This window comes from Oncorhynchus masou, chromosome 22 (assembly GCF_036934945.1).
Source record: "Oncorhynchus masou masou isolate Uvic2021 chromosome 22, UVic_Omas_1.1, whole genome shotgun sequence".
Classification (NCBI taxonomy): domain Eukaryota; kingdom Metazoa; phylum Chordata; class Actinopteri; order Salmoniformes; family Salmonidae; genus Oncorhynchus; species Oncorhynchus masou.
This window is the reverse complement of record NC_088233.1, coordinates 10,978,945-11,000,048: the sequence shown is the minus strand read 5'-3', so window position 1 is coordinate 11,000,048 and position 21,104 is coordinate 10,978,945. Positions and strand designations below refer to the sequence as shown.

The 21,104-nt window shown below is 44.9% G+C and overlaps 1 pseudogene; it reads left to right on the top strand.

Moving 5' to 3' along the window:
- Window positions 1–253: 253 nt before the first annotated feature.
- Window positions 254–15,046, top strand: LOC135509795 (glucoside xylosyltransferase 1-like; annotated as a pseudogene).
- The last annotated feature ends 6,058 nt before the right edge of the window (window positions 15,047–21,104 follow it).

The following is a 21,104-nucleotide window of genomic DNA, read 5'->3' as shown; positions in this document are numbered from 1 at the left end:
TGTTATACACTTGTGAAGGTGATAAATAACCTTTATTAATGGCGTCAGACCAAGGCTGCATCTGTCCTCGTGCTCCTAGACCTTAGTGCCGCTTTCAAAGCACCATCAATAAGGATACTTGCTCTTTCCATGACATAGACTGACCAGGTGAAAGATAAGATCCCTTTTTTGATGTCACTTGTTAAATTCACTTCAATGAGTTTAGATGAAGGGGAGGAGAGCAGTTAATAAATCTATGTTTAAGTGTTGAGACATGGATTGTGGGTGTGACATTCAGAGGGTGAATGGGCAAGATTGAAGTGCCTTTGAATGGGGTATAGTAGTAGGTGCCAGGCACACCGGTTTGTGTCAACACCTGCAACGCTGCTGGGTTCCCAAAGGACATCCAGCCAATTTGACACAACTGTGGTGGGAAGCATTGGAGTCAACATGGGCCAGCATCCCTGTGGAACAATTTCAACACCTTGTAGAGTCCATGCCACGACAAATTAAGGCTGTTTTGAAGGGGATCCTAATGTTTGATATGCTACCTCTTGGTAATGTCATTTGGAAACACAATATCAACTTTCACTGCTATGCAGACAACACACAGCTGTGCATTTTGATGAAACATGGTAAAGCCCCAAAATTGCCTACCCAGGAGCCTGTGTTTCTGACATAAGGAAATGGATGGCGGCAAATGTTTAACTTTAAAACTCGGGACAAAACATAGATGCTTGTTCTAGGTCCCAAGAAACAAAGAAATCTGCTCTCAGATCAAATAAAAAACATCTCATGGGTCTCCCGGTCACGGCCGGCTGCAACACAGCTCGGGATCGAACCTGGATCTGTAGGGACACCTCTAGCATTGCAATGCGCCACTCGGGATGCTCCCGGTTGCTCTTTTGACAAACATATTAAAATTGGGGGGCTAGGGTCAGTCTGTCCTATCTTGTGTAAATCTCCTGTCTTATCTGGTGTCCTGTGTGATCTTAGGTATGCTTCCTCTAATTTTCCCATCTATCTCTCTCCTCTTCTGTAGGACCTGAGCCCTAGCACCACGCCTCAGGACTACCTGGCCCGACAACTGTTGGTTGTTCCCGTCTACCTGGTCGTGCTGCTGAACCATTTTCTGCTGTTCTGCCTGCGGCTGTGGAACCTTCACCGGTTGTGCTACCTGCGGTTTTAACCCTCCCTTTCCCTCTCTCTTCTCTTTCTCCCGCACCTGCTGTCTTGACCTCTGAAGGCTCGGCTATGAAAAGCCAACTGACATTTACTCCTGAGTTGCTGAGCTGCTGCTGCACCCTCTATAACTAATGTGTTTATTATTTGACCCTGCTGGTCATCTATGACCGTCTTGAAGAACGATCTGGCCTTAATGACCACATACTCTTATCATCTCCACCCGGCACAGCCCTCAGAGCCTGAACAATCTGTTGCTGCATTTTTTTTGTGTTATCTGTGATCGTTTTGTTTGTCTTGTTTCGTATTGTAATCATTGTACATAAACTGTATGTGTAAACATGTATACGCAGGGCCCAGCTGTAAAAGAGACCTTGGTCTCAGTCTGTGTTCCTTGTTGAAATAAAGGTAGAATAATAACTCAGTAAAATCAATGAAATTTTTGCATGTTGTGTTTATATTTTTAACTAGTTATCTAAACCTGTGTGTCAAAGCAAACCTGATTTTGGCAGGTAGCCTAGTGGTTAGAGCCTTGGACTAGTAACCAAAAGGTTGCTAGTTTGAATCCCTGAGCTGACAAGGTAGGAATCTGTTATTCTGCCCCTGAATAAGGCAGTTAACCCACTGTTCCTAGGTTGTCATTGTAAATAAGAATTTGTTCTTCAATGACTTTACCTTGATTTTTTAAAATAAAGGTCAAAAAAACCTGATACCTCTCACTGTCTCTGTCCCTCCTCTAGCTGATCCTAAAGGACATAAAGTCCCTGGTGAACAAAGACTCCCTAATCTCTCACTGTCTCTGTCCCTCCTCTAGCTGATCCTAAAGGACATAAAGTCCCTGGTGAACGAAGACTCCCTAACCTCTCACTGTCTCTGTCCCTCCTCTAGCTGATCCTAAAGGACATAAAGTCCCTGGTGAACGAAGACTCCCTAACCTCTCACTGTCTCTGTCCCTCCTCTAGCTGATCCTAAAGGACATAAAGTCCCTGGTGAACAAAGACTCCCTAATCTCTCACTGTCTCTGTTCCTCCTCTAGCTGATCCTAAAGGACATAAAGTCCCTGGTGAACAAAGACTCCCTAACCTCTCACTGTCTCTGTCCCTCCTCTAGCTGATCCTAAAGGACATAAAGTCCCTGGTGAACGAAGACTCCCTAACATCTCACTGTCTCTGTCCCTCCTCTAGCTGATCCTAAAGGACATAAAGTCCCTGGTGAACGAAGACTCCCTAACCTCTCACTGTCTCTGTCCCTCCTCTAGCTGATCCTAAAGGACATAAAGTCCCTGGTGAACGAAGACTCCCTAACCTCTCACTGTCTCTGTCCCTCCTCTAGCTGATCCTAAAGGACATAAAGTCCCTGGTGAACGAAGACTCCCTAACCTCTCACTGTCTCTGTACCTCCTCTAGCTGATCCTAAAGGACATAAAGTCCCTGCTGTATGTGGAAGAAGACATCCTCTCTCTATCCCTGCTCTCTAGCTGATCCTAAATGATGTGGAATCTCTGCTGCACGTGGACAAAGAGATCCTGACTCTGACCTTAAACCTCTCACCTCTGTCCCTCCTCTTTAGCTGATCCTAAATGACGTGATATCTCTGCTGCATGTGGACACAGACATCCTGTTCCTTCAACCTGTAGAAGAGATCTGGTCCATTCTGAGTCTCTTCAACTCCACCCAGCTAGCAGCCATGGCCCTGGAGCTCGAAGATCCATGCATGGCCTGGTACAACCGTTTCGCCTGACACCCCTACTATAGCAGGACGGGGGGTGAACTCTGGGGTCATGAACATGACCAGGATTAGAGATAAATACTCATAAGGTACGTTTGTGTGTGTGTGTGTCAGTGCTTGATCGGAGGTGGAAAATGAAGGTGAAGAGAATGTTGTATTATTTTATTAGGGAAAGAGGGAACTGTCAAGCTCTCTTGAAGCTTCTCAGCTTGTTTTTAGCACCTTCTGTTAAGTTCTCAATTAGTAATGTTGGCCAAGACATTTTCTGTCGGTGTCTTGCACCACCAGCTTCGACCAGAAGAGTTCACTGTTGCCATTCTTTTGCATGACTTACAAACTGTGTCTCACCAGCAATGTTCCCTCAAAACAATGTCGGCACTTACCACATTTCAGGTCTGCTAAGCGCAAACTTGAACAATGTGAAAAAATCTGTGCAACTTTCGGCACAGGTTTACTGTGAACACTGAGGCAATACTCGCTTTCAGATACAGTTCTATTAGATCATAATGTAGGCCTACCAGAGTGGTCTACCATCCAAAACAATGGAGAAAATGCATCTCATAACATTTTAACACGGACATTTTATTTATTTAACTAGGAAAGTCAATTAAGACCAAATTCTTATTTAAAATGATGGCTTCCAAAAGGCAAAAGACCTCCTGCTGGGATGGGGATGGGATTAAAATATAGGTAACAACACCCATCAGGACAAGAGACAAGAGAGATACCACAAAACTACATAAAGAGAGACCTAAAACAACAACATAGCAAGGCAGCAACACCATATGACAACAACATAGAAGCAACACAACATGGAAGCAGCACAAAACATGGTATAAACATTATTGGACACAGAAAACAGCACAAAGGGCAAGAAGGTAGAGACAACAATACATCAAGCAACGCAGCCACAACTGTCAGTAAGAGTGTTCATGTTTCAGTCTTTGAATGAAGAGATGGAGATAAAAGTGTCCAGTTTGAGTGTTTTTTGCAGTTCGTTCCAGTCGCTGCAGCCAACTGAAAAGAGGAGCGACCCAGTGATGTGTGGCTTTGGGGACCTTTAACAGAATGTGACTAGCAGAACGGGTGTTGTATGTGGAGGTCAGTAGCAGCCAGTGTGTGGTGTTCAATGTAGGTCTACATTCCATGAGACTTTTGAAAACAACACGCAGGGCCTGACATCAGTCTTTTATCTACTTGCCCTTCAGACAAGGAGGTGACTGAAAAGGTTGTGCTTGATTCAAGAAATCACTTTACAAAATAAAACACATTATTATCATCCCTATTCCATTAATTACAAAGAATCAGACAAATGATGCTACCCTCTGCCTATTGGCTACTTAGCTTATTCAAGCCCGACTCAAAATACAACACTTCCCCTTTAAGACAGAAAAAAAGCTATTTCCCTGACTTGCTCATGGTGAGTCGATGTGTCTGTTTTGAGATCAGAGGGAGAGCTGCATGTAGCCACGTGTGCACATTCAGCCAGTAAGAGAGATATTATCCAGGTTATAGCTCATTTCTAGTCAGCAATGGGGGGGTTGCCTTTCAAAGTGTCTAAAGTCTAGAAATGCAAAACGTTTTGTGCTCTCGTAGGAAGAGCCCCCCCCCATTGCTGACTAGAAATGAGCTATAACCTGGATAATAACTCTCTTACTAGCTAAATGTGCACACGTGGCTACATGCAGCTCTCGCTTTAATCTCAAAACAGGCACATCTTCTCACGAACACGTGCGTTAAAGTCCAGGAGAATGGCACAGATCCATATATGGCAATGGTCTATTTGCATATAGGCCTACTACAGCTCTGAGTAAAAGGAAACATTGATAGTGTCAACTAACGGGGGAAACTCTAGAAAGTTGAGTTACGTTCAATCTCGTGCTTCTCTGAGCGCGCTGATATTTCTTCTGCACTGCGCACGCAGTGGAGGGAACATTGCTCACCAGCTGTGTACTGTGCAATGAACATATTGGCATGTTTCAAAAACAGAAAGGATTAAACAATGTGTTGACTGTTTGGTGTCAGTCAGGAATTAGGTGTTAATAGTTTTCCATCTATATTGTGTCACAGCCCTCATGTAAGAATGAAAGTGGTGCACACTGTCACTGAACATTTTGTTCCTGTCAAGACTGACTTGTTACAGAATGACATGACATCAGTCCCCCTCCAATGGGAAGAGCTGCTGATGCCTCTGCTGCAGAGTATAAACTCAACATCACATGGGGAGACCACGACCTGCTCAACATCATCTTCCATTACAACCCAGGTGAGACTCGCCCTCACACCATTTTTAAAGGTCCCGCACTGTCATCCTATTTCCTGACTAAAAATAGCCCTTGAGTGACCAAAACATCACCCATAATATTTGTACGCCATTGAAATGCTTAGAATGGAAGAAATTGTACCCTTACTCTCATCGCTAACTATCAGGAAGTCTGACAGAACAGGCTCAGTGGGCGGGGAGCTTATATTCATGAGCTCACCTTGACTGACAGCTCTTTGAAACACCCTTGTGATCGTTGCCAGGTAATAAGGTAAACAATGGGCCACATGTCATTCTGCTCTGCGTGTGCTCACTGCTCATTGTTTTTCTGTATTGTAATTGTTTTTAAAAACTTGTCCCGTATCGTAGTTGCCACTGTGTCACTGCCAGGCATAGTTCCGTGGGAACTACAACTACAACACACACACACACACACACACACACACACACACACACACACACACACACACACACACACACACACACACACACACACACACACACACACACACACACACACACAAAATAGGTTTTATGGACTTATAGCTGGACTATATTTGTATGTACTATAGTGCAGACCAACATTTAACAGAGCAAGATATCTACACTGAAAGAAAATATAAACGCAACATGCAGCAATTTCAAAGATTTTACTGAGTTACAGATACCTTTAAAAAAAGTAAGGGCGTGGATCAGAAAACCAGTCAGTATCTGGTGTGACCATTTGACTCATGCAGTGCGACATCTGTTTCGCGTAGAGTTGCTCAGGCTGTTGATTGTGGCCTGTGGAATGTTGTTCCCACTCCTTTTCAAAGTTGCTGGATATTGGCGGGAACTGGAACACGCTGTCGTGCACATCGATCCAGAGCATCCCAAACATGCTCAACGGGTGACATATAGTTGAAGTCGGAAGTTTACATACACTTCATCCAAATACATTTAAACTCCGTTTTTCACAATTCCTGACATTTAATCCTAGTACAAATTCCCTGTTTTAGGTCAGTTAAGTTCACCACTTTATGTGAAGAATGTGAAATTTCAGAATAATAGTAGAGAGAATGATACATTTCAGCTTTTATTTCTTTGATCACATTCCCAGTGGGTCAGAAGTTTACATACACTCAATTAGTATTTGATAGCATTGCCTTTAAATTGCTTAACCTGGGTCAAACATTTCGGGTAACCTTCCACAAAAAAAAACATAACCGAAAGTGTTTGTCCAATCAGGCAACTTAGATGCACTTATTTCGAAATGAATATGCATTCAAAACGCCAGGCTTTTGAGCGTTATTCAAATTACGTAGGCTATTCACTGCAGTTTACAGCCTAGTTTTCCACTTGAAAATTACATTGGGTTGTTGTAGCCAAGGTAGGATACATTTCTCGCCCCTAAAACTTAAATAATAGGCTTTTTGAACTGCTTACCTGGTGACCAGAGTATGTGAGTGGTTGGATATCCTGCTCATCACTCATGGAGTAGAGCTTGGGCACCGCTCCGGCGCTCCATTTCCTTTCCTACCGCTCCTCTAAAAACCACTCCATGTCCTTTCCTACCTCTCCTCTAAAAACCACTCCATGTCCTTTCCTACCGCTCCTCTAAAAACCACTCCATGTCCTTTCCTACCGCTCCTCTAAAAACCACTCCATGTCCTTTCCTACCGCTCCTCTAAAAAACACTCCATGTCCTTTCCTACCGCTCCTCTAAAAACCACTCCTCTAAAAACCACTCCATGTCCTTTCCTACCGCTCCTCTAAAAACCACTCCATGTCCTTTCCTACCGCTCCTCTAAAAAACACTCCATGTCCTTTCCTACCTTTCCTCTAAAAACCACTCCATGTCCTTTCCTACCTCTCCTCTAAAAACCACTCCATGTCCTTTCCTACCGCTCCTCTAAAAACCACTCCAGGTCCTTTCCTACCTCTCCTCTAAAAAACACTCCATGTCTATTCCTACCTCTCCTCTAAAAACCACTCCATGTCCTTTCCTACTGCTCCTCTAAAAAACACTCCATGTCTTTTCCTACTGCTCCTCTAAAAACCACTCCATGTCCTTTCCTACCTCTCCTCTAAAAAACACTCCATTTCCTTTCCTACCTCTCCTCTAAAAACCACTCCATGTCCTTTCCTACCGCTCCTCTAAAAACCACTCCATGTCCTTTCCTACCTCTCCTCTAAAAACCACTCCATGTCCTTTCCTACCTCTCCTCTAAAAACCACTCCATGTCCTTTCCTACCCCTCCTCTAAAAACCACTCCAGGTCCTTTCCTACCGCTCCTCTAAAAACCACTCCATGTCCTTTCCTACCTCTCCTCTAAAAACCACTCCATTTACTTTCCTACCTCTCCTCTAAAAACCACTCCATGCCCTTTCCTACCGCTCCTCTAAAAACCACTCCATGTCCTTTCCTACCTCTCCTCTAAAAACCACTCCATGTCCTTTCCTACCCCTCCTCTAAAAACCACTCCAGGTCCTTTCCTACCGCTCCTCTAAAAACCACTCCATGTCCTTTCCTACCTCTCCTCTAAAAACCACTCCATTTACTTTCCTACCTCTCCTCTAAAAACCACTCCATGTCCTTTCCTACCGCTCCTCTAAAAACCACTCCATGTCCTTTCCTACCTCTCCTCTAAAAACCACTCCATGTCCTTTCCTACTGCTCCTCTAAAAACCACTCCATGTCCTTTCCTACCCCTCCTCTAAAAACCACTCCAGGTCCTTTCCTACTGCTCCTCTAAAAACCACTCCATGTCCTTTCCTACCGCTCCTCTAAAAACCACTCCATGTCCTTTCCTACCGCTCCTCTAAAAACCACTCCATGTCCTTTCCTAACTCTCCTCTAAAAACCACTCCATGTCCTTTCCTACCGCTCCTCTAAAATCCACTCCATGTCCTTTCCTACCGCTCCTCTAAAAACCACTCCATGCCCTTTCCTACCTCTCCTCTAAAAACCACTCCATGTCTTTTCCTACCGCTCCTCTAAAAACCACTCCATGTCCTTTCCTACCTCTCCTCTAAAAACCACTCCAAGTCCTTTCCTACCGCTCCTCTAAAAACCATTCATGTCCTTTCCTACCGCTCCTCTAAAAACCACTCCATGTCCTTTCCTACCGTTCCTCTAAAAACCACTCCATGTCCTTTCCTACTGCTCCTCTAAAAACCACTCCATGTCCTTTCCTACTGCTCCTCTAAAAACCACTCCATGTCCTTTCCTACCGCTCCTCTAAAAACCACTCCATGTCCTTTCCTACCGCTCCTCTAAAAACCACTCCATGTCCTTTCCTACCTCTCCTCTAAAAACCACTCCAGGTCCTTTCCTACCGCTCCTCTAAAATCCACTCCATGTCCTTTCCTACCGCTCCTCTAAAAACCACTCCATGTCCTTTCCTACCTCTCCTCTAAAAACCACTCCATTTACTTTCCTACCTCTCCTCTAAAAACCACTCCATGCCCTTTCCTACCGCTCCTCTAAAAACCACTCCATGTCCTTTCCTACCTCTCCTCTAAAAACCACTCCATGTCCTTTCCTACCCCTCCTCTAAAAACCACTCCAGGTCCTTTCCTACCGCTCCTCTAAAAACCACTCCATGTCCTTTCCTACCTCTCCTCTAAAAACCACTCCATTTACTTTCCTACCTCTCCTCTAAAAACCACTCCATGTCCTTTCCTACCGCTCCTCTAAAAACCACTCCATGTCCTTTCCTACCTCTCCTCTAAAAACCACTCCATGTCCTTTCCTACTGCTCCTCTAAAAACCACTCCATGTCCTTTCCTACCCCTCCTCTAAAAACCACTCCAGGTCCTTTCCTACTGCTCCTCTAAAAACCACTCCATGTCCTTTCCTACCGCTCCTCTAAAAACCACTCCATGTCCTTTCCTACCGCTCCTCTAAAAACCACTCCATGTCCTTTCCTAACTCTCCTCTAAAAACCACTCCATGTCCTTTCCTACCGCTCCTCTAAAATCCACTCCATGTCCTTTCCTACCGCTCCTCTAAAAACCACTCCATGCCCTTTCCTACCTCTCCTCTAAAAACCACTCCATGTCTTTTCCTACCGCTCCTCTAAAAACCACTCCATGTCCTTTCCTACCTCTCCTCTAAAAACCACTCCAAGTCCTTTCCTACCGCTCCTCTAAAAACCATTCATGTCCTTTCCTACCGCTCCTCTAAAAACCACTCCATGTCCTTTCCTACCGTTCCTCTAAAAACCACTCCATGTCCTTTCCTACTGCTCCTCTAAAAACCACTCCATGTCCTTTCCTACTGCTCCTCTAAAAACCACTCCATGTCCTTTCCTACCGCTCCTCTAAAAACCACTCCATGTCCTTTCCTACCGCTCCTCTAAAAACCACTCCATGTCCTTTCCTACCTCTCCTCTAAAAACCACTCCAGGTCCTTTCCTACCGCTCCTCTAAAATCCACTCCATGTCCTTTCCTACCGCTCCTCTAAAAACCACTCCATGTCCTTTCCTACCTCTCCTCTAAAAACCACTCCATGTCTTTTCCTACCGCTCCTCTAAAAACCACTCCAGGTCCTTTCCTACCGCTCCTCTAAAAACCACTCCATGTCCTTTCCTACCGCTCCTCTAAAAACCACTCCATGTCCTTTCCTACCTCTCCTCTAAAAACCACTCCATGTCTTTTCCTACCGCTCCTCTAAAAACCACTCCATGTCCTTTCCTACCTCTCTTCTAAAAACCACTCCATGTCCTTTCCTAATGCTCCTCTAAAAACCACTCCAGGTCCTTTCCTACCTCTCCTCTAAAAACCACTCCATGTCCTTTCCTACCGCTCCTCTAAAAACCACTCCATGTCCTTTCCTACCCCTCCTCTAAAAACCACTCCATGTCCTTTCCTACCTCTCCTCTAAAAACCACTCCATGTCCTTTCCTACCGCTCCTCTAAAAACCACTCCATGTCCTTTCCTACCTCTCCTCTAAAAACCACTCCATGTCCTTTCCTACCGCTCCTCTAAAAACCACTCCATGTCCTTTCCTACCTCTCCTCTAAAAACCACTCCAGGTCCTTTCCTACCGCTCCTCTAAAAACCACTCCATGTCCTTTCCTACCGCTCCTCTAAAAACCACTCCATGTCCTTTCCTACTGCTCCTCTAAAAACCACTCCATGTCCTTTCCTACCATTCCTCTAAAAACCACTCCATGTCTATTCCTACCTCTCCTCTAAAAACCACTCCATGTCCTTTCCTACCTCTCCTCTAAAAACCACTCCATGTACTTTCCTACCTCTCCTCTAAAAACCACTCCATGTCCTTTCCTACCCCTCCTCTAAAAACCACTCCATGTCCTTTCCTTCCGTTCCTCTAAAAACCACTCCAGGTCCTTTCCTACCGCTCCTCTAAAAAGAACACTCCAGGCTCACAGAAAAAAAACTCCCGCTCCAAATTCTCTCCTTTCATTAAAATCCCAATTAGGCCTCCCGAGGGGCGCAGCAGTCTTAAGGCATCACTACAGACCCGGGTTCGATCCCAGCCTGTGTTCGATCCCAGCCTAATCATTTCTGTTGTTTATAAAAAAGTTAGAGAATGTGGATGCGGTTACTTAAACAGCTGTAACGTTTGATCGGTATCAGAAAATTCTGTTCAGATTTCCAATTTGAAAACAGAGAAGTAGAGGAAGATTTCATACGCTCTTAAATTTTTGTTTAAGTTGTTGGCAAAGTGGTCAAAGTAGCTGATTTGGGTCAAAAGTTGCATTATTGCATTTACAGTGAATGGAATGTTGGAAGTGATGATGTCACAATGGGACCTTTAGAATGTTGAGGAAATCCCACGGAAGTGTATTACGGCTGTCCCAGACAAAAAAATTCTGTCGACCGAGAGTCATCTTTTCTTTTGATCAATTGATTTGTCGAAAGACGTACCTTTGTGTTTTAATAAAATCAACTATACAGTGCATTCCGAAAGTTCATTTCCCTGGACTTTTTCCACATCTTGTTACGTTACAGCCTTATTCTAAAATTGATTAAATAAATAAAAATCCTCATCAATCTACACACAGTACCCCAGAATGACAAAGCGAAAACAGGTTTTTAGATGTTTTGGCAAATTTCACCTCTGTGGAGATGGGAGAACCTTCCAGAAGCACAACCATCTCTGCAGCACTCCACCAATCAGGCATTTATGGTAGAGTGGCCAGACGGAAGCCACTCCTTAGTAAAAGGCACTTGACTGCCTGCTTGGAGTTTACCAAAAGGCAAAAGACTCTCAGACCATGAGAAATAATATTCTCTGGTCTGATGAAACCAAGATTGAACTCATTGGCCTGAATGACAAGCGTCACCCCTGGAGGAAACCTGGCACCATCCCTACAGTGAAGCATGGTGGTGGCAGCATCATGCTATGGGGATGTATTACGGTTGTAACGGTCGTCTGATGAGGAAGGATCAAATCAAAGTGCAGCGTGGTGAGTGTTCATGAACACTCGAACAAAATAACAAAGTGAGAAACGACAACGAACAGTTCTGTCAGGTGCAGAAAACACTAACCAGAAAACAACAGCCCACAAAACACAGGTGGGAAAATGCTTCCTAAGTATGGTTCCTAATCAGAGACAACGATAGACAGCTGTCCCTGATTGAGAATCATACCCGGCCAAAACAAAGAAATACAAAACATAGAAACTGAACATTGAATGCCCACCCAAATCACACCCTGACCAAACCAAAATAGAGATATAAAAAGCTCTCTAAGGCCAGGGCGTGACAACAGTGAAGCATGGTGGCGGCAGCATCATGTTGTATATGTGTTTTCTACCGATCTGCGTGCCTGTTATAATTTTCATATGCACATTTTTGTTAAACAGTTTCATTTAATTTATAATAGTCTTATACAAATCTTAAAGTAACATTTATTGCCATTGCCAGCTCTGTAAAAATAGCCTACTAATAAATAGTAATAATATAATAATAATAAAAAATAGATAAACTAATAAAAAACATTGCAGCCTGCAGGTAGAAAATATCCTGCTAAAATGAAATATCCTATAAATCACATTGGCTGTGCATGGCCTGTCTGCAACGAACTTGAAACACTGTACCATTATCAACTGTGTTGGCAGGAAACTCACACTTGCAACATTGTATAAAATATCCTGTTTCCTCAGAGTTTCCCGCTGTCGGCTTTTTGTGCAAGGGACAAGAAGTAATCAGCCATTTTATGTTTCCACTGGATCAGAGCATTACATTTCTCCCTTTCTGTAACGGGTTTCTTCCAACTCCTCCTCAGACGAAGAGGTGGAACAAGGATCGGACCAAAATGCAACGTGGTTCGTTCGATACATCTTTAATGATGAAGAACACGAAAAATACAAAACAACAAACGTCTAAAACCGAAACAGCCCTGACTGGTGCAACAAACACAGAGACAGGAACAATCACCCACAAACACACAGTGAAACCCAGGCTACCTAAATATGGTTCCCAATCAGAGACAACGATATTCACCTGACTCTGATTGAGAACCGCCTCAGGCAGCCATAGACCAATCTGTACACCCCACACAATCCCAAGACGAAACACACTACAAATAAACCCATGTCACACCCTGGCCTGACTCAATAAATGAAGATAACATAATAAATATAGACCAGGGCGTGACACTTTCTTGCCGAGTTGTTATCGAAAGGGAAAGAACTGGAAATATTTTTCAAATACTTTGAGGAACTATTGTCATTTTTAATTGATTCTAAAAACAGACTATTTTTACTTGCTGTTTGAGCTGAAGCAAAAATTACTTTGAGAAGTTCCACAGCTCATTATTGGTGGTGAGTTGACAATCAGAAATAGTAATCAGATATACCCAAATGGGTACATTTATAGGTCTACATTTGCGCGCAGGCCATGTAGACTAGTCCTACTTCTATATTCTTAGTCAGGTGCATGTCCTTCCTCAACATTGGCAGGAGCGTTTCAAACAGACAATGAATAACTTAGCAAAACTCGTGAATGGAATGAATTCAACAAAAACTTGTTTCTCACAAGTGTAGCATAGTTTGTGAGTTCTGCAAACAATGTGTCTATTCTGACAATGAGAACAGTAAACGAGTGTAATAATAATAATATATTTTATGCATTAACAGAAACCAAACAAACATTGCAGAGGAGAAATTATGTGAATTAACAGTAAATGTAGGCTACTTCTGGTGATATATGTAATGGGAAGTTGATAAACACAGCAAACAATGCACACAATAAAGTTATGAAACAATGAATATGCACAAAATGGCGGGCGAGAGCACATTCTGGAGAGACGTGCCTTGTGCAGCTGAGCCACACTCCCCTTGTTCTTGGACCGTGGCATCCCCGCAGCCTCCTCAATGGATTAGTCCACTGAGACAGATGTTCCATGAGAAAATATATATATTTGCCACTGCTCGACTAAAAAAATATATTGGTCGACCAACAGCCTATCAACCAGTCGACTAAATAGAGTCAGCCCTAAAGTGGATGAAGATGGTTATTACTTAAAGCTTAATAATTTAAAAAGTATAAAAGATATCAAAAATGTGTATATAAAACACCCTGGTTCTGACCACTCTGAAAGTTTTAACGTCTGAATGATGTTTCTAGCACAAACAGTGTAAGAGGAGTAGCCTTCCAAAGAATAAGAAGTACGGTGACCATTTAAAGTTGAGAGTCTTGCCTTACAAGCCCCATTTAATAACAGCATGACCTCGTTGAAGAGGAGATCCAGGAGCTTGTCTACGTAGCCTGTAATGTTTTTGAAAGGGGAAATGTTTATTAAATGGATAGGGAATGTAATTCCCTTTTATTTACTGAGTTATTATGCTATCATTTCGTTGATGTAGTGATCTACTCATTCTACAATGTGTTTGCTGGTGATTTGGAAATACTCAATTTGAAATATGCAATATTTGGTTGTGCACTTTTTTGTAAAACTTTTCAATGTTTGTATTTTAAATTTTTTTGTGTGCCTGAAATGCTAAATTGATGCAGATTTGAAACGAATAACTATGACTAACAGTATGTTGGGTTTGTCTTCACAGGCGTTGCAGCATATCTCATATTCTTTGCCTTGGGGAAGCTGATTTTCTATCGCAGACAGTAGATGTTGAATTTTCTAAAATGTCTATCATTACAGCTTGATGATAGTGGTAAGACGAAATGAGGTGGAATAATAAAACACAGCTCCAACCCACACAGTGGAAATTACAAATATTATACACACCACAACTCCGTTTGTGGACAGCATTCCTTCATGCCAGCTGTGCGCTGCCAGTTCTCAGACTCAGTGTAGTTGGCTTAGAGATGGAAGAACAAAATACAGTGATTATCACATTTGTTACAGGAAATATACTGTTCACAAGTCAAAGCAGCCACAGTGACATTATCTAACATTATGACCAAACTTTATCAATGTAAATACTTGGGTCATCCTACGTTGAACTGGTTTCATCCTAATATCACCCATGTTGATGAAAAACATGATTATCACTGTTCGTTTTGGACCTTTAAAACGTTATGCAACTGCCCAACAAAATGTGTGTTTCAAGTTCAGACAGTACCTCCCAATTTGTATTTGTATTTTGTTTTATTCCAAGTCAACATGACCCAGACACACATTGCTGTATAGTTTACACTAATTCCTTAGCTTCTTTGTCTAGATGAATATGTGTTTTCTGTAAGTATACAACTTCCCAATGGTTGAACCGACACCCTCAGCGAACTCTCCATATGCACTCCTGCAGAGAGCCTGTATGTGTCACCGTGCCAATGGAACTACCGTCCAGACCACTGTATATACGGCAGCAACTGTCTCGCAGCCAAATGAGAGGGCATCTTCATTCTCCACGGCAACAGAGGTGTTTACCATGATGACAAGCAGCCAGCGTTCCAGGCTGTCTATGAAGCCATCTAGAAGGTAATGTCATCCTCAACTCTCCCTGACACCTGTGAATTCAGGCCAAATGGGAGAGAGGTATGGGAATAGAAGTGGAGCACATCTGTGATAAGGTGCGTCTAGGTGGTAGGTGTAGGAGTCAGGCGCAGGAGAGCAGGGATGTCTGAGAAGCGTATTTTGATAAGACAGTCCACCAACACAGGAATGGCACAATCGAAATGTGCAAACGCACGGAGGAACAAAGAAAGTTCCGACACTCATACACTTTACGTAACCGTGAAAACAAATAACGGTAAATCCAACCGAGCATATCACAATAAAAGATTAATCCCGCACAAACTTAGGCAGGCAACAGGTTACAATTATACACACAGAAATTAACGCAAATGAAACCAGGTGTGAAAAAGAAGCAAAGACAAAACAAACAGAAAAGGAAAAAGGGATCAGTAATGGCTAGTAGACCGGCGACACCGACCACCTAGCGCTGCCCGAACAGGGAGAGGGGCCACCTTTGGTAGAAGTCGTGACAGTACCCCTCTCCCTAACTCGTGGCTCCTGCAGCACACCGAAGCCGGTCTCGAGGACGACCCGGAGGACGAGGCGCAGGGCGATCCAGATGGAGGCTGTGAAACTCCCTCAGCATAGGTGGATCCAGTACGTCACCCACCGGGACCCAGCATCTCTCCTCTGGACCGTACCCCTCCCAGTCCACGAGGTACCGAAGGGCCCCTAGCCGACGCCTCAAGTCCCGTATGGACCGAACTGCATACGCCAGCGCCCCCTCGATGTCCAGGCAGGGGCAGAGGGACCTCCCGCACCTCAGCTTCTTGAAGTGGACCAGCCACCACCGGCCTGAGGAGAGACACACAAGGGGTTAATACGGTAATAAGGGGGAGCTGTAACCTACAACACACCTTGTTTATTCTCCTCCGGACCTTAAATGGCCCCACAAACCGCGGACCCAGCTTCCGGCAGGGCAGGCGGAGGGGCAGGTTTCGGGTCGAGAGCCAGACCCGGTCCCCCGGTGCAAACACTGGGGCCTCGCTGCGGTTGCGGTCAGCACTTGCCTTCTGCTGCCTCTCGGCTCGTTTAAGGTACCCGTGGGCGGCCTCCCAGGTCTCCCTTGAGCGTCTCACCCAATCGTCCACCAGAGGAGCCTCGGTCTGGCTCTGATGCCTTGGTACCAGAACCGGCTGACAGCCCAACACGCACTGGAAGGATGATAGGTTTGTAGAGGAGTGGAGGAGTGAGTTCTGGGGCATCTCTGCCCAGGGGATATACTTCGCCCACTCCCCTTGCCGGTCCTGGCAATACGACCACAGAAACCTACCCACATCCACTTGGTTTACTCTCTCCACCTGCCCATTACTCTCGGGGTGAAAACCCAAGGTAAGGCTGACCGACACCCCCAAACGTTCCATGAACGCCTTCCACACTCTGGGCGTGAACTGGGGCCCCCCTATCAGAAACAATGTCCTCAGGCACCCCATAGTGCCGGAAGACGTGAGTAAACAGGGCCTCCGCGGGTCTGTAGGGCCGTAGGGGGACCGTGCAAAGGGAGGAGATGACAGGACTTAGAAAACCGATCCACAACGACCAGGATTTTTTATTTATTTTATTTATTTCACCTTTATTTAACCAGGTAGGCAAGTTGAGAACAAGTTCTCATTTACAATTGCGACCTGGCCAAGATAAAGCAAAGCAGTTGACACATACAACGACACAGAGTTACACATGGAGTAAAACAAACATATAGTCAATAATACAGTTTAAACAAGTCTATATACGATGTGAGCAAATGAGGTGAAATAAGGGAGGTAAAGGCAAAAAAGGCCATGGTGGCAAAGTAAATACAATATAGCAAGTAAAACACTGGAATGGTAGATTTGCAATGGAAGAATGTGCAAAGTAGAAATAAAAATAATGGGGTGCAAAGGACCAAAATAAATAAATAAATTAAATACAGTAGGGAAAGAGGTAGTTGTTTGGGCTAAATTATAGGTGGGCTATGTACAGGTGCAGTAATCTGTGAGCTGCTCTGACAGTTGGTGCTTAAAGCTAGTGAGGGAGATAAGTGTTTCCAGTTTCAGAGATTTTTGTAGTTCGTTCCAGTCATTGGCAGCAGAGAACTGGAAGGAGAGGCGGCCAAAGAAAGAATTGGTTTTGGGGGTGACTAGAGAGAGATATACCTGCTGGAGCGTGTGCTACAGGTGGGAGATGCTATGGTGACCAGCGAGCTGAGATAAGGGGGGACTTTACCTAGCAGGGTCTTGTAGATGACATGGAGCTAGTGGGTTTGGCGATGAGTATGAAGCGAGGGCCAGCCAACGAGAGCGTACAGGTCGCAATGGTGGGTAGTATATGGGGCTTTGGTGTCATGGTGTTGGATCATGGTGTTGCCCTGTGACGAAGGCAGATCGGTCAGGAAGTCAACCGACAGGTGTGACCAAGGCCGCTGTGGAATGGGAAGGGGTTGTAACCTCCCTCTGGGCAGGTGCCTAGGAGCCTTGCACTGAGCGCACACCAAGCAGCAGGACACAAACTCTCACGTCCTTGGCTAAAGTGGACAGCCAGTACTTCCCATTAAGACATCGCACCATCCTACCTATCCCCGGATGATGAGAGGAGGGGGACGTGTGAGCCCACCAAATCAGCCTGTCTCGAACCTCCAGCGGAACGTACACCCGTCCAGCTGGACACTGTGGTGGAGTAGGCTCTACATGCGATACTCGCTCGATGTCTGCATCCACCTCCCACCACACCGTTGCCAACAGACAAGATGCCGGGAGGATGGGAGTAGGATCGATGGCCCGCTCCTCCACATCATAGTTGTGACAGTGCGTCTGCCTTACTGTTCTGGAAGCCTGGTCTATAGGAGATGGTGAACCTAAATCGGGTGAAAAACATGGCCCACCTTGCCTGACGAGGCTTCAGTCTCCTCGCTGCCAGAATGTACACTAGATTACGGTGGTCAGTCCAGATGAGAAAAGGGTGTTGAGCCCCCTCAAGCCAATGTCTCCACACCTTCAGGGCCCTGACGACAGCCAGCAACTCCCGATCCCCCACGTCATAGTTTCGCTTCACCGAGATGAGCTTCTGCGAAAAGAAAGCACAGGGGCAGAGCTTCAGTGGGGTATGCGAGCGCTGTGAGAGCACGGCTCCAATCCCAGCCTCGGATGCGTCCACCTCCACTATGAATGCCAAAGAGGGATTTGGATGCGCTAGCACGGGAGCCGAGGTGAAAAGAGCCTTCAGGCGACCAAAAGCCCTGTCCGCCTCAGCCGACCACCCCAGACGCACCGGCCCCTCCTTCAGCAGTGAAGTAATGGGAGCAGCCACCTACCCAAAACCCCGGATAAACCTCCAGTTGGCAAACCCTAAGAACCTGCACCTCCTTTACCGTGGTTGGAGTCGGCCAATTACTCATGACTGCAATGCGGTCACACTCCATCACCAACCCTGATGTGGAAATGCGATACCCAAGGAAGGAGACGGCCTGTTGAAGAACAAGCATTTCTCAGCCTTGATGTACAGGTCATGCTCCAACAGTCGCCCAAGTACCTTGCACACCAGAGACACATGCGCGGTGTGTGTAGCGGAATAGACCAGAATATCATCGATATAAACCACCACACCCTGCCCGTGCAGGTCCATGAGAATCTTGTTTACAAAAGATTGGAAGACTGCTGGAGGATTCTTCATCCCGTATGGCATGACGAGGTACTCATAATGGCCGGATGTGGTACTAAACGCTGTCTTCCACTCATCTCCCTCCCGAATACGCACCAAGTTCTATGCATTCCTGATCCAGTTTTGTGAAAAAGCGTTCTCCTTGAAATGATTCAATCGCTGTGGCAATGAGAGTTAGCGGGTAACTGTACCCCACCGTGATGGAATTTAGACCTCTATAGTCAATGCAAGGACGCAGCCCTCCCTCCTTCTTTTTCACAAAAAATAAACTTGAGGAGGCAGGTGAGATGGAGGGCGGAATGTACCCCTGCCCCAGAGATTCAGATATGTAGGTCTCCATAGCCACCGTCTCCTCTTGTGACAGGGGATACACGTGACTCCTGGGAGGTGCAGCGCCTACCAGGAGATTTATCGCACAATCCCCTCGTCGATGAGGTGGTAATTGGGTCGCCCTGTTTTAACAGACCCCAAACGTCCTCGTTAACAGAGAACCCGTGCAAACGCACGGAGGAACAAACAAAGTTCCGACACTCATACACTTTACGTAACCGTGAAAACAAATAACGGTAAATCCAACCGAGCACACCACAATAAAAGATTAATCCCGCACAAATTTAGGCAGGCAACAGGTTACAATTATACACACAGAAAGTAACGCAAATGAAACCAGGTGTGAAAAAGACCAAAGACAAAAACAAAAAAAGGGATCGGTGATGGCTAGTGGACCGGCGACACCGACCTTCGAGTGCCGCCCGAACAGGGAGAGGAGCCACCTTCTGTAGAAGTCGTGACAACATCAGATTTGAGAGGGTGTGCATCCTGGATGTGTCCCTGTACTCAGCAACACTATTTTCTCAAGTCTACACTCTGTCTAAATAAGCTAATTAAATAAACAAATCAAACGTGAAATGGTGTGTTAAATATCTGTGTGGAGGGAGGGAGCATAAGTCGGTCACATTCAGGTGAACGCCTCACCACAGTGCAACTGATCTCTGTAGCTAGCCGTTGGGGCGCTGGAAAGCTCACCGCATGTCGTCAATAACCCAAAGTAGCCATGTAGTACTCCAGAGCATCTTGCACCTTCTCTTTGCTCAACCTCACATTCAAATCAAAACATCCAGCTAGCCAGCTACTAGCTCGCTAAACCAACCATCCAACTGACCTGTTTGAGAGTTTTGAAATGCAGTGGTGGTTTGAGACCATTTGTAATTATACACCGAACAGAAATATAAGCACAACATATAAAGTGTTGGTCCCGTGTTTCATGAGCTGAATTAAAAGATCCCCGAAAATTTCCATATGCACAAAAAGCTTGTTTCTCACATTTTTTTGTACAAATTTGTTTACATCCCTGTAAGTGAGCATTTCTCCTTTGCCAAGATAATCTATCCATCTGACAAACAGCTGATTAAACAGCATTATCATTACACAGGTGCACCTTGTGCTGGGGACAATAAAAGGCCACTCTAAAAAGTGCAGATTTGTCACACAACACAATGCCACCGATGTCTCAAGTTTTGAGGGATTGTGCAATTGGCATGCTGACTCCAGGAATGTCCACCAGAACTGTTGCCAGAGAATTGAATGTTCATTTCTCTACCATAAGCCGTCTCCCATGTTGATTTAGAGAATTTGGCAGCACGTCCAACCGACCTCACAACCTCAGACCACGTGTATGGCGTTGTGTGGGTGAGCAGTTTTCTGATGTCAACGTGAACATAGTGCCCCATGGTGGCGGTGTGGTTATGGTATGTGCAAGGCATAAGCGACAGACAACGAACACAATTGCATTTTATCGATGGCAATTTCAATTCACAAAAATCCTGTGCTGAGATCCTGGTGCCCATTGTGAGGACTGTAACTCTGCAAAATCAATGACATTTTTGAATGTTGCGTTTATATTTTTGTTTAGTGTGTAAATATACTGTTAATTATTAAAACAAAACACATTAAAAAAATGCAATCAAAAACAATTAGCTAAAAATGACATTTACAAAAATGTACAGGAGCAATTTGTGTTGCTTCCTTTACGGTGCCATGGCAACCCCCCAAAAAACATCAGGCTTTGGTTGTGGTAAGGAAATGTGTTCTACCTGGTTTATAAACTGATATAAGTTTTATAAATCATCTGGAATCCATCAGACCATTCCCCAAAATAGAAGTGAGGGAGTTAACACTTCCGGTCACTCCGGGCCATTGGTTTTCTATTAGGACTTCCTTCCATAAAGCTGAGTCATGCTAAATCGATAGTCCCTTTCATTTCTCAGTCATTCTACTACCTACTGCTCAGACCATCGTCCAACGCACACACCGATCACTCCTAATGACATGATCTTTACTGCTGTACCATCCTCCTCCTGCCTCTCCTTGTCCTCCTCCGCCCATC